The following is a 15,091-nucleotide window of genomic DNA, read 5'->3' as shown; positions in this document are numbered from 1 at the left end:
CCCTGTCTTTCAAAGATAATTCGGAAAAATCCAAATAACTTCACAGATCTTCATTGTAAAGGGTTTAAACACTGTTTCCCATGCTTGTTCAATGAACCATAAACAATTAATGAACATGCACCTGTGGAACAGTCGTTAAGACACTAACAGCTTACAGACGATAGGCAATTAAGGTCACAGTAATGAAAACCTAGGACACTAAAGAGGCCTTTCTACTGACTGAAAAACACCATATGAAAGATGCCCAGGGTCCCTGCTCATCTGTGTGAATGTGCCTTAGGCATGCTGCAAGGAGGCATGAGGACTGCATGTGGCCAAGGCAATAAATTGTAATGTCTGTACTGTGAGACGCCTAAGACAGCGCTACAGGGAGACAGGAAGGACAGCTGGTTGTCCTCGCAGTGGCAGACCACGTGTAACAACACCTGCACATGATCGGAACATCCAAACATCACACCAGCGGGACAGGTACAGGATGGCAACAACAACTGCCCGTGTTACACCAGGAACGCAGAATCTCTCCATCAGTGCTCAGACTGTCCGCAATAGGCTGAGAGAGGCTGGACTGAGGGCTTGTAGGCCTGTTGTAAGGCAAGTCCTCACCAGACATCACCGGCAACAATGTCGCCTATGGGCACAAACCCACCATCGCTGGACCAGACAGTACTGGCAAAAAGTGCTCTTTACTGACGAGACGCGATTTGTCTCACCAGTTGTGATGGTCAGATTCACATTTATCGTCGAAGGAATTAGCGTTACACCGAGGCCTGTGCTCTGGAGCTGGATCGATTATAAAAAATGGCGCCAGAGGAGATGGTCGCCGTTTTACGCTCTCCTAACCAATTGTGCAATTATGTGTTTGTTTTTTTAGATATTTGTAAATTATTTTGTACATAATGTTTCTTCAATCATATCTTACGGCAGAAAATATTTTCTGGATATCAGGACAGCGATCACTCACCTCGGATTAGATTACTATTTTTTCAACAACAACAACAGGACTCACACGATATTCTCCAAACACCCCGCAGGGCAGACATTCCAATTCGCATAAGGAAACGACGCAGAGGAAGTAGAGCCGGATGCCTCGTCCAGACCCATAGAAGGCGAGTAGGAAAGCTGCCGTTACCGTTAATATTACTCACCAACGTACAATTATTGGACAATGAACTAGACGGGGTACGATCACTAATATACTACCAACGGGACATCAAAAACTGTAATATCCTATGCTTCACGGAATCGTGGCTGAATGACGACATGGATATTCAGCTAGCGGGATATACGCTGCACCGGCAGGATAGAACAGCACACTCCGGTAAGACGAGGGGGGGGGGCAGTCTGTGAATATCTGTAAACAACAGCTGGTGCACAAAATCTAAGGAAGCCTCTAGATTTTGCTCGCCCGAAGTAGAGTATATTGTGATAAATTGCACACTACTTGCCTAGAGAGTTCTCAGCTATACTTTTGTGGCTGTTTACTAACCACCACAATCAGATGTGGGCACTAAGACCGCACTCAGTCAGCTGAATAAGGAAATAAGCAAACAGGAAACCACTCACCCAGAGGCGGTGCTCCTACTGGCCAGAGACTTTAATGCAGGGAAACTTGAATCAGTTCTACCAAATCTCTATCAACATGTTAAATGTGCAACCAGAGGGAAAAAAATTCTAGATCACCTGTACTCCACGCACAGAGACGAGTACAAAGCTCACCCTCCATTTGGTAAATCCGACCACAACTCTATCCTCCTGATTCCTGCTTACAAGCAAAAATGAACCCTGTGTCTATAAAAAAAATGGTCAGATGAAGCAGATGCTAAACTACAGGACTGTTTTGCTATCACAGACTGGAACATGTTCCGGGATTCTTCTGATGACATTGAGGAGTACACCACATCAGTCACTGGCTTTATCAATAAGTGCATTGAGGACGTCGTCCCCACAGTGACTGTATGTACATACCCCAACCAGAAGCCATGGATTACAGGCAACATTCGTACTGAGCCAAAGGGTAGAGGTGCCGCTTTCAAGGTGCGGGACTCTAACCCGGAAGCTTACAAGAAATCCCGCTATGCCCTGCGACGACCCATCAAACAGGCAAAGCGTCAATACAGGGCTAAGATTGAATCATACTACACCGGCTCCGACGCTCGTCGGATGTGGCAGGGCTTGCAAACTATTATAGACTACAAAGGGAAGCACAGCCGTGAGCTGCCCAGTGACACGAGCCTACCAGATGAGCTAAATAATTTCTATGCTCGCTTCGAGGCAAGCTTCACTGAGGCATGCATGAGAGCATCAGCTGTTCTGGACGACTGTGTGATCACGCTCTCCGTAGTCGACACGGGTAAGACCTTTAAACAGGTCAACATACACAAGGCTGCGGGGCCAGACGGATTACCAGGACGTGTGCTCCGGGCATGTGCTGACCAACTGGCAGGTGATGTTTTCAACATGTCCCTGATTGAGTCTGTAATACCAACATGTTTCAAGCAGACCACCATAGTCCCTGTGCCCAAGAACACAAAGGCAACCTGCCTAAATGACTACACACCCGTAGCACTCACCTCTGTCGCCATAAAGTTCTTTGAAATGCTGGTAATGGCTCACATCAACACCATTATCGCAGAAACCCTAGACCCACTCCAATTTGCGTACTTACTGACTTTATTGTCCCCATGGGGAAATTTTGTTGCAGTGTCATGTACACATTTAAAGTGGCATTTAAATACAAAACAAAATGGACAATACAACTTTCATAGCAGTTACATACCAATAAATAATAATAGTAAGAAATAAGAAATAAAACATTTAAAAAAAAGAAAAGACTAGGCTGCTGGCCTTACGGAGTCGATGGGAACATTCGCCCGAGCTATTTAGGAGGGATATCACACCTGGCACAAATGATTGTCTCGTTCTGTTTTTCCTGCTGAGGTGTGTCCTATACCTGTGCCCAGAGGGTAGTAGTTCAAAGTCCGGGTACAGGGGATGGCTTGGGTCTAAAATGATTTTTGTAAGCCTTGCATAGGGCTCCAACCTTAAAGATCTCATCCAGGCCTGTCTGTTTGACTACAGGGACCTTGCTTGCTGTGGTGATAATCCTTCTCATCATATTTCTCTGGCTGACAGTGGCATTGCCAAACCAACAAACAATACAAAAAGAGAAAATACTCTCAATGAAATATTTGTAAAACCCAGTCAATATAATACAGTCTACATTAAAAGGTGTCTGTCAGTATGGGAACTAGCACAACTGTTAGTGTACAAGATGTACAGAAGTGGGGACTAAACACCTCCCTGAGGAGAGCCTGTGTTAGTATTGCGTATATCCGACACGTGGGGACCTATTCTGAGTCCAACAGCCATAAAACCAGCCCCCCACCTAAGGAGAAGTCCCAAATGAGTCTCTGTGCCAGTATGTAAGGCTGGATGGATTGTGTTGAAGGCAGAAGAAAAGTCAACAAACAGAACCCTGACATGGGATTTAGCTCCCTCTAGATGTCTATAGACCATGTTAAGGAGGTTAAGAATGGCATCATCAACTCCTCTGCTAGGCTGATAGGCAAACTGAAATGGGTCGAAAAGCTTCTGGGTGACACTGAGAATATGACTTTTCACAATTTTCTCAAGGGATTGCATTACTAAGGATGTCAAGGCGACAGGGCAGTAGTCATTCAGCACAGAGGGTTGAGATGCTTTAGGAATTGGTATAATTATTGATTTTTTCCACAATACTGGAACGTGTTGCTGGTTGAGTGAGGATTGGAAAATGTCTATAAAAACACCAGCCAATTTGTTCAGCACAGTGCTTTAACACATGTCCACTTATTTTGCCAGGGCTTTTGTATGCGTTATATCCCCTGAACAACTTTAAAACATCAGATTGTTTAACAACAACTCTCTCAAACATTTGTAATGATGCGTCCATTTGTTTTACCTCCAACACAAAGTTGTCTGATTCAAATCTTGAGAAGAAAACATTCAGTTCATTAGCCATATCCCCTAAGGTCAGCACTGTTTTTTCCCCTGCCTATGTGGGGGGCACTAGCCATGGATTTAATCCCTTGCCAGGCCACCCTTGCTCTTCCTGAGGAGAGGGTCCTCTCCACCCTTTGCTTGTATGCCTCCTTGTCCACCAGTATCTGTCTTTTGATCTCACGTTGTACATCTCTTAAAGCCTGTCTATCACCCCAAGCATAAACTGGTCTTCTTCCTATCAAGTAGTGATTTTAGATGTTTTGATACCCAAGGCTTGTTGTTAGGGAAGATTTTACAGGTCTTAGTAGGCACAACTGACTCAACACAGAAGTTTATATAGCCCGAAATCACATCTGTGAGTTCATCAAGATTAGAGCTGCTGTCCTCAAATACCTCCCACACACTCAAATCAAATCAAATCGAAATCAAATCAAATCAAATCGATTTATATAGCCCTTCGTACATCAGCTGATATCTCAAAGTGCTGTACAGAAACCCAGCCTAAAACCCCAAACAGCAAACAATGCAGGTGTAAAAACACGGTGGCTAGGAAAAACTCCCTAGAAAGGCCAAAACCTAGGAAGAAACCTAGAGAGGAACCGGGCTATGTGGGGTGGCCAGTCCTCTTCTGGCTGTGCCGGGTAGAGATTATAACAGAACATGACCAAGCTGTTCAAATGTTCATAAATGACCAGCATGGTCGAATAATAATAAGGCAGAACAGTTGAAACTGGAGCAGCAGCACAGTCAGGTGGACTGGGGACAGCAAGGAGCCATCATGTCAGGTAGTCCTGGGGCACGGCCCTAGGGCTCAGGTCCTCCGAGAGAGAGAAAGAAAGAGAGAATTAGAGAGAGCATATGTGGGGTGGCCAGTCCTCTTCTGGCTGTGCCGGGTGGAGATTATAACAGAACGTGGCCAAGATGTTCAAATGTTCATAAATGACCAGCATGGTTGAATAATAGTAAGGCAGAACAGTTGAAACAGTCAAAACACCAGGTGGACTGGGACCAAATAGCCATCATGTCAGGTAGTACAGTCAAAACACCCCCAGAGACCAAATCCTCCCAGATAGTAGAAAACACCCCTGGAGACCAAATATGTCCCACATAGTACAGTCAAAACACCCCTGGAGACCAAATGGAGATTATAACAGAAAACACCCCAAGATGTTCAAATGTTCATAAATGACCAGCATGGTTGAATAATAGTAAGGCAGAACAGTTGAAACAGTCAAAACACCCCTGGAGACCAAATACCTCCCACATAGTACAGTCAAAACACCCCCAGAGACCAAATACCTCCCACATAGTAGTCAAAACACCCCTGGAGACCAAATACCTCCCACATAGTACAGTCAAAACACCCCTGGAGACCAAATACCTCCCACATAGTACAGTCAAAACACCCCTGGAGACCAAATATCTCCCATATAGTAGTCAAAACACCCCTGGAGACCAGATACCTCCCATATAGTACAGTCAAAACACCCCTGGAGACCAAATACCTCCCACATAGTACAGTCAAAACACCCCTGGAGACCAAATACCTCCCACATAGTACAGTAAAAACACCCCTGGAGACCAAATACCTCCCACATAGTAGTCAAAACACCACTGGAGACCAAATACCTCCCACATAGTACAGTCAAATCACCCCTGGAGACCAAATACCTCCCACATAGTACAGTCAAATCACCCCTGGAGACAAGTGATACTGTTGTCATTGGCCTGAGGTAGTTTTAACTGTGGATTTCTCCCTCTCCAGGAGCCGACAGTAGGTTGGCCTGAGGTAGTTTTAACTGTGGGTTTCTCCCTCTCCAGGAGCCGACAGTAGGTTGGCCCGAGGTAGTCTTAACTGTGGGTTTCTCCCTCTCCAGGAGCCGACAGTAGGTTGGCCCGAGGTAGTTTTAACTGTGGGTTTCTCCCTCTCCAGGAGCCGACAGTAGGTTGGCCTGAGGTAGTTTTAACTGTGGGTTTCTCCCTCTCCAGGAGCCGGCAGTAGGTTGGCCTGAAGTAGTTTTAACTGTGGGTTTCTCCCTCTCCAGGAGGCGACAGTAGGTTGGCCTGAGGTAGCTTAAACTGTGGGTTTCTCCCTCTCCAGGAGCCGGCAGTAGGTTGGCCTGAAATAGTTTTAACTGTGGGTTTCTTCCTCTCCAGGAGCCGACAGTAGGTTGGCCTGAGGTAGACCACATCGTGGAATTTAATGGCTGTGATGGGAGAAAACTGATTGTTTTAACAACATTGTAGTTACTCTACAATACTAACCTAATTGACAGAGTAAAAAGAAGGAAGCCTGTACAGAATAAAAATATTCCAAACATGCATCCTGTTTGCAATAAGGCACTAAAGTCTCTCCTCTGCTCTCATCCTTCTAGATCTATCGGCTGCCTTCGATACTGTGAACCATCAGATCCTCCTCTCCACCCTCTCCGAGTTGGGCATCTCCGGCGCGGCCCACGCTTGGATTGCGTCCTACCTGACAGGTCGCTCCTACCAGGTGGCGTGGCGAGAATCTGTCTCCTCACCACGCGCTCTCACCACTGGTGTCCCCCAGGGCTCTGTTCTAGGCCCTCTCCTATTCTCGCTATACACCAAGTCACTTGGCTCTGTCATAACCTCACATGGTCTCTCCTATCATTGCTATGCAGACGACACACAATTAATCTTCTCCTTTCCCCCTTCTGATGACCAGGTGGCGAATCGCATCTCTGCATGTCTGGCAGACATATCAGTGTGGATGACGGATCACCACCTCAAGCTGAACTTCGGCAAGACGGAGCTGCTCTTCCTCCCGGGGAAGGACTGCCCGTTCCATGATCTCGCCATCACGGTTGACAATTCCATTGTGTCCTCCTCCCAGAGCGCTAAGAACCTTGGCGTGATCCTGGACAACACCCTGTCGTTCTCAACTAACATCAAGGCGGTGGCCCGTTCCTGTAGGTTCATGCTCTACAACATCCGCAGAGTACGACCCTGCCTCACACAGGAAGCGGCGCAGGTCCTAATCCAGGCACTTGTCATCTCCCGTCTGGATTACTGCAACTCGCTGTTGGCTGGGCTCCCTGCCTGTGCCATTAAACCCCTACAACTCATCCAGAACGCCGCAGCCCGTCTAGTGTTCAACCTTCCCAAGTTCTCTCACGTCACCCCGCTCCTCCGCTCTCTCCACTGGCTTCCAGTTGAAGCTCGCATCCGCTACAAGACCATGGTGCTTGCCTACGGAGCTGTGAGGGGAACGGCACCTCAGTACCTCCAGGCTCTGATCAGGCCCTACACCCAAATAAGGGCACTGCGTTCATCCACCTCTGGCCTGCTCGCCTCCCTACCACTGAGGAAGTACAGTTCCCGCTCAGCCCAGTCAAAACTGTTCGCTGCTCTGGCTCCCCAATGGTGGAACAAACTCCCTCACGACGCCAGGACAGCGGAGTCAATCACCACCTTCCGGAGACACCTGAAACCCCACCTCTTTAAGGAATACCTAGGATAGGATAAAGTAATCCTTCTCACCCCCCCCCCCTTAAAAGATTTAGATGCACTATTGTAAAGTGGCTGTTCCACTGGATGTCATAAGGTGAATGCACCAATTTGTAAGTCGCTCTGGATAAGAGCGTCTGCTAAATGACTTAAATGTAAATGTAAAAATGTAATGCTGCAAAAAATGTTGCAAAGAAATTCCCTTTTTGTCCTGAATACAACATTTTATGTTTGCGGCAAATCCAATACAACATATTACGGAGTACCATTCTCCATATCAAGTATTCTGCCCTTGAGTTGCGTTCCCATGCAAAACTAGACAGATAGCTAACAACTAAGTCTTCAATAAAACTCCCAAGGCGTGACTTTTCTTGAATGAATATATTGAAAACGTTTATGTTGTGAAACTGCAAAATACAGAAAAGAATATACCTTAGTGTTCAATTCACACCGACATACTGTAGCTGTACATTAAACATTTGAAGTTGCATAATACAAAGCACGTGCTAAGGTACCATGCATCTGGCATGATGCCAAACCATATATCTAATTGTTAACCATATGGTAATTGCTCCTTTCATTACTCTAATAATGTATAACCATCTATGTAGAATAACAAAGCATATTACACTAGAAACAGTAACAAAACTACAGTATTGTATATTTTATAATTCGTTTGCATGACGCATGAGCAAAGTAATACAGCTAACGACATACACAAAAGGCATTGCAATTTGTGAGTAAATGCAACCAACATTGATATGTAAGAAACTCTATCAATAACAAGATTATCATCATTAGCTAAATGCTTGAATCGAACTTACAAACAAATATTTTTCCAAGGCTGAAGCGTGACAAGAAATAACTACATTGAAAGACCTGCACCGTAGCGTTGTCTGTAGCTGCTTCTATGCGTGCAAAACCAATTCTGAACTTCCCGTTTGCGTTGTCTTTCTAAGTACCAGAAAGCGCCACTAGGGGGCAAATAACACCATTGAACACAATGAAAATCCAATTTAACCATTGTAATAAAATAATCTGTTATCTTCTAACAGGATGGCAGCACACTCCCCGCCTGGTATAATGAAATTGTGCCACTATTAAATAAAACATATCAAGAAACAAATGTCCTTTCTATTTTTATCTTTTGTCTCTAGGATGCTTCAGAAAGAAGAACAACAATCTCTGAGATTGGTCTCAGAAACACCTTAGCAGCTCCTTGCTTGACAATTTTTAGTTCTACTTTCCTAACCTTTTTGTCAGTACTGGGAAAGGTTTTTACCACAAGCCCGACTGGCCAGTCATTTCTGTGTGCCTGACTGTCTTTCAATAAGACAACATCTCCCACTTTTACATTTGGCTTTTCTGCTGTCCATTTTCTGCGTCTCTGCAGCGTTGTCAGGAACTCCTGTCTCCACCTTTTCCAAAAGGTGTCAGCGAGACACTGGACTTGCTTCCACTGTTTCCATTTCTCTTCTTTTTCTGTGGGAAGAGGGGCATCCCACTCACTCTGATCAGAAGAGAGTTCTCTGATTAAGGCTTTACCTTGCATTGTTATTGGAGCCACAAACCCAAGGGGGTCATAAAGACTATTCACTGTGGACAGGATGCCTCTCCGAGTAAAAGGCTTCTCATTGTGGGACACCTGGAATGAGAAGCTGTCTGTTTCCAGGTTCCAGGAAAGTCCCAGGCTCCGTTGAAAGGGGAGAGGATCCACTCCTAGGTCCAGATCTTTTAAGTATTTTGCACGGTCCTCCATAGGGAAGGCTTCCATAACTGTTTTGCTATTGGATGCAATCTTGTGTAGTTTCATGTTGGACTCCGCCAACATTGCTTGTGTTTTTCTTAGAATATTGATAGCTTCTTCTGTAGTAGCTACTGATGTCAGACCATCATCGACGTAGAAGTTCCTCACTACATATTGCTTGGGTTCTGACCCGTGTTCCTTCTCACCCTGTAGCGCTGCTCGTCTCATGCAGTAGATGGCTACGGCTGGTGAAGGGCTGTTCCCAAATGCATGGACTTTCATCCTGTACTCAGTTATGTTTCTATCTGGGTTGTTGTCTTCATACCAGATAAACCTTAAGTAATCTCTGTGATCCTCACGTACACCAAAACAGTAAAACATTTGTTGCACATCTGCTGTTAGTGCAATGCAATCCTTGCGGAAACGCATTAGGACACCCAAGAGTGTGTTGTTTAAGTCTGGACCACTGAGCAGAACATCGTTAAGTGACACGCCTTGACACTTAGCACTGGAGTCAAATACTACTCGTATTTGTTCAGGCTTTTGTGGATGGTAAACACCAAATATGGGCAGATACCAACGTTCTTTGTCTCCCTCTAGTGGCTGTGAAGGTTCGGCTTGGTCGTTATCCAGCATCTTTTGCATGAAGTCAATAAAATGACGCTTCATGTCAGGCTTTTTGTCTAAAGTCCTGCAAAGTGATGTGAGACGGTTCATGGCCTGCTCCCTGTTATTAGGAAGGCGACGTCTATTGGGGCGAAAGGGTAGTGGAGCCACCCAGTTGTTTCCATCATCCTGGAAAACCTGTTTTTCCATAATGTCCAAGAAGGCTTTGTCCTCCACTGATGGTGCTGGTTTATCATCGTCTTGTGTTTTGTCGAACACGGAACATCCCAGGCTGTCTGTGTTCACAGTTGTGATTGGATCTCTCGAGTGCACTGTAGAGGGAGAGATGTGTTTCTGAGCTACGCTGTTGTAGTTCTCTTTTACCTGGATGATGTCAGGGCAAGGGCTCAGATAGGATGTGCGACCATTTTGAAGTATGTTTGTCCTGAACACGTTAACATTGGCTGGTCGGTGAGCCGTTCCCAGACAGACCTCACCCACAATGACCCACCCGAGGTCGAGTCGCTGTGCATAAGGAGTGTCGTGGGGCCCATTGATTTGCTCTCGTACCTTGTGTACCCTTAAGATGTCTCGTCCTAAGAGCAGGAGGATGGGAGCATCTGGGTCCACAGCTGGAATTCTGTCCATAACTGGTTGCAGATGGGGATGATGATACGCAATGTCGGGGGAGGGAATCTCCATCCTATCGTCTGGCATCATATCACACTCTATCAGAGTAGGGAGAGTGAGCTGCATGTGTCCATCTATAGACTCCACCATGAAGTTGACGGCTCTCCTGCCTGAAGTCTCTGTTACCCCAGAACACGTCTTCATGGTGTATGGAGCAGAGTTGTCATTGATGTTGAAGAGACTGAAAAACTCTGTCTTGGCCAGAGATTTGTTACTTTGTTCATCAAGCACTACATACATTTTGACAGCTTTCTCTCTTTTCCCAGCCGGATAAGCTTTGACTAAGCATATTTTTGAACATGATCTTGGATTGACTGCCTCACCACAGATCTCTGTACACTTTGAGGTGACAGATAGAAGAGCATCGTCACCTTGCTCCCCGCCATTATCTGTCTCTGCTGTAGCGGTGTATGTATTTGTAGGGGCTGGGCCTGGATGCAGAGCAGCAAGATGCCTGTCGCTGTCGCACTCAGAGCACTTGATTGAAACCTTACAGTCTTTAGCTCTGTGCTGAGTTGACCCACAGCATCGGAAACAAATGCCATTGTCTTTGAGATATGATTTGCGCTCATCTAGAGTTTTGTATCTAAACCCACGACACTTTTTAAGAGGATGAGGCTTGTTATGTATTGGGCAGTGACGGTCAGGGTTTTCAACCTTTGTCTTACTGGGTTTGGTTTGGTGGTCTGAAGCCTCAGATGACACATCTGTCTTGTATACAGTCACAGGTGTCTTGCTGCTGTACCTGGCAGGTTTCTCACTTTTCATGGACACCTGGTTAGTTGAGGTGTAGAGGGTGAAGCTGGGGTCATTTCTAATTTTCGCCTGGTTCCTGATGAATCTCGAGAAGAACGAGAATGGTGGGAATGCTACCCGATAGTCCTCCTTATATTTGGATCCCTGTGCTATCCATTTTTCTTGTAAACTGAATGGAAGTTTCTCTACAATAGGGTTTACCCCCCGAGATGTGTCCAGATAAGCGAGGCCTGGAAGGTACCCTTCTACTTTAGCACACTCCAGTTCGAGAAGAATGTCACCTAGTTCTCTTAGTTTGTGATTGTCTTTGTTAGCCAGTTTTGGAAATTCATCAATTTTCTTCAACAGTGCATTCTCGATCACTTCGGGTATACCATAGCACTCTTCTAGTCGTTGCCAGACCATGTTAAGCCCTGCTGTTGCGTTGAAAATATGGACAGATCTAATTCTGTTTGCTTGCTCAGACGACTCTGCCCCTAGCCACTTGGTAATTAGATCTAACTCTTCCCTGGCTGATAAATTCAAGTCTCTGGTCGCATTAAGAAAGGATGCTTTCCATGCCCAATAATTTTCAGGGCGATCATCAAACTTCAGGAGTCCTGAACTCACCATCTCACGTCGTAGGAGGTACTTGGTGAGGTCTGGTGCCACTTGTGACTCAGGGAAGTTGTGTGTGTGTGACTGGAAGTGGGCTTGCTTTCCATTTCCACCATGCTGCTGTTCATTTCTTTTGAACGGAGAGTCTCTGCTCATGTTCTGTTGTTTGCTACTTTCTGGATTATGGCATGTAGCTGGGTCAACACTAAGCTCTTGTTTCTCCACTTCAAATGGAAGTTCAGCAAAGTAGCATGTTGTTGCACATACTCACATGTGCGTTGGACTGGACTTAAGGGCTGTGTCCCTGTGTCTAGTTCTTTGTGAAGCTCTCTGCGTTCTGATTCTACAGCTTCTTCAAAGGCTGCAGCTTCAGCCAACGCAGCAGCAGCTGCTCTCTCAACTTGGAGAACATATAAAGTTGCCTCGAGGTCAGCTTTTTGCTTCTCTGTTTCTGCCTTTTGCTTCAACAAGCTGGCCTCTATTTCTGCCTTTTGTTTCATCACAGAAGCTTCCTTCTCAGCATAAGAGACTTGTGCGCGTGCTGCCTCCGCCTTGGCGCGTGCTTTGACGGCTGCAGAACTCGCTGTTGAGGATCTGCTTGACTGTTTTGATGACCTTGATCTTGTAGATTGAGACTTGGTCCCAATGTGCTGAAGAGGCTCTTCCATCTCTCTCTGTTGAACACCTGGCTCTGGTTGTTGCATCGTAGACTGCTGGTCTTCCCTAGGATAAGACGTCAAGCATAGTGGCATAGTGGTGGCTGCATCATGTTATGGGTATGTTTATAGTGTAATCTTTAAGGACTGTTTTTCAGGATAAAAAAGAATTGGAATGAAGCTAAGCTCAGGCCAAATCCTAGAGGAAAATCTGGTTCAGTCAGGTTTCCACCACACTGGGAGATTAATTCACCGTTCAGCAGGACAATAACCTAAAACACAAGAACAAGTCTACACTGGAGTTGCTTACCAAGAAGACAGTGAATGTTCCTGAGTGGCCGAGTTACAGTTTTGACTTAAACCTGCTTGAAAATCTATGGCAAGACTTGAAAATGATTGTCTTGCAATGAACAACGACCAATTAAAAAAAGAGTTTGAAGAATTTTCAAAAGAATCTAGGTGTGCAAAGCTCTTAGAGACGTATCCAGAAAGACTCACAGCGGTTCACCTGTCTCACCTAAAGCCTATTATTGTGAGAAATTGCTATAGACCAACAAGTGCTAACAGTCAGTATCTGGATAATACACTGCTCAAAAAAATAAAGGGAACACTAAAATAACACATCCTAGATCTGAATGAATTAAATATTCTTCTTAAATACTTTTTTCTTTACATAGTTGAATGTGCTCACAACAAAATCACACAAAAATGATCAATGGAAATCAAATTTATCAACCCATGGAGGTCTGGATTTGGAGTCCCACTCAAAATTAAAGTGGAAAACCACACTACAGGCTGATCCAACTTTGATGTAATGTCCTTAAAACAAGTCAAAATGAGGCTCAGTAGTGTGTGTGGCCTCCACGTGCCTGTATGACCTCCCTACAACGCCTGGGTATGCTCCTGATGAGGTGGAGGATGGTCTCCTGAGGGATCTCCTCCCAGACCTGTACTAAAGCATCCGCCAACTCCTGGACAGTCTGTGGTGCAACGTGGCGTTGGTGGATGGAGCGAGACATGATGTCCAAGATGTGCTCAATTGGATTCAAGTCTTGGGATCGTGCAGGCCAGTCCATAGCATCAATGCCTTCCTCTTGCAGGAACTGCTGACACACTCCAGCCACATGAGGTCTAGCACTGTCTTGCATTAGGAGGAACCCAGGGCCAACAGCACCAGCATATGGTCTCACAAGGGGTCTGAGGATCTCATCTCGGTACCTAATGGCAGTCAGGCTACCTCTGGCGAGCACATGGAGGGCTGTGCGGCCCCCCAAAGAAATGCCACCCCACACCATGACTGACCCACCGCCAAACCGGTCATCCTGGAGGATGTTGCAGGCAGCAGAACATTCTCCACGGCATCTCCAGACTGTCATGTCTGTCACATGTGCTCAGTGTTAACCTGCTTTCATCTGTGAAGAGCACAGGGCGCCAGTGGCAAATTTGCCAATCTTGGTGTTCTCTGGCAAATGCCAAACGTCCTGCACGGTGTTGGGCTGTAAGCACAACCCCCACCTGTGGACGTCGGGCCCTCATACCACCCTCATGGAGTCTGTTTCTGACCGTTTGAGCAGACACATGCACATTTGTGGCCTGCTGGAGGTCATTTTGCAGGGCTCTGGCAGTGCTCCTCCTACTCCTCCTTGCACAAAGGCGGAGGTAGCGGTCCTGCTGCTGGGTTGTTGGCCTCCTCCACGTCTTCTGATGTACTGGCCTGTCTCCTGGTAGCGCCTCCATGCTCTGGATACTACGCTGACAGACACAGCAAACCTTCTTGCCACAGCTCGCATTGATGTGCCATCCTGGATGACCTGCACTACCTGAGCCACTTGTGTGGGTTGTAGACTCCGTTTCATGCTACCACTAGTGTGAAAGCACCGCCAGCATTCAAAAGTGACCAAAACATCAGCCATGAAGCATAGGAACTGAGAAGTGGTATGTGGTTATCACCTGCAGAACCACTCCTTTATTGGGGGTGTCTTGCTAATTGCCTATAATTTCCACCTGTTGTCTATTCCATTTGCACAACAGCATGTGAAATTCATTGTCAATCAGTGTTGCTTCCTAAGTGGACAGTTTGATTTCACAGAAGTGTGATTGACTTGGAGTTACATTGTTTTGTTTAAGTGTTCCCTTTATTGTTTTGAGCAGTGTATGTGTGAAATGTTTGATAATGTGTGTGTGTGTGATATCAACAGAGAGGTATTTGTTCAGGGTGACCCAAATATTGACCGGCTTTCAAGCTTCAAACTATAACCAGTCCCTGAAACCAGGTTCGGGATATCATATACCACGATACAAACAGCACAGGAATGAAATCATCCAAATATATTGATCACATCTTTACTAATGCTGCAGAAATCTGCTCTAAAGCAGTATCCACATTTATCTGATGTAGTGATTCTAATATGGTAGCCATATCTAGAAAAACCAAAGTTCCAAAGGTTGGGCCTAATATAGTGTATAAGAGATCATACAAGAGGTTTTGTACTGATTCATATGTTGAAGATAAATGAATATTGGCTGGTATGTTGTGTGTAATGAGGAACAACTGCACTTGACATATTTATGAAATTGCTTATTC

Source organism: Oncorhynchus gorbuscha, linkage group LG02 (assembly GCF_021184085.1).
Source record: "Oncorhynchus gorbuscha isolate QuinsamMale2020 ecotype Even-year linkage group LG02, OgorEven_v1.0, whole genome shotgun sequence".
Classification (NCBI taxonomy): Eukaryota; Metazoa; Chordata; class Actinopteri; order Salmoniformes; family Salmonidae; genus Oncorhynchus; species Oncorhynchus gorbuscha.
The sequence above is the reverse complement of the archived record's forward strand: the minus strand, read 5'-3'. Positions refer to the sequence as shown.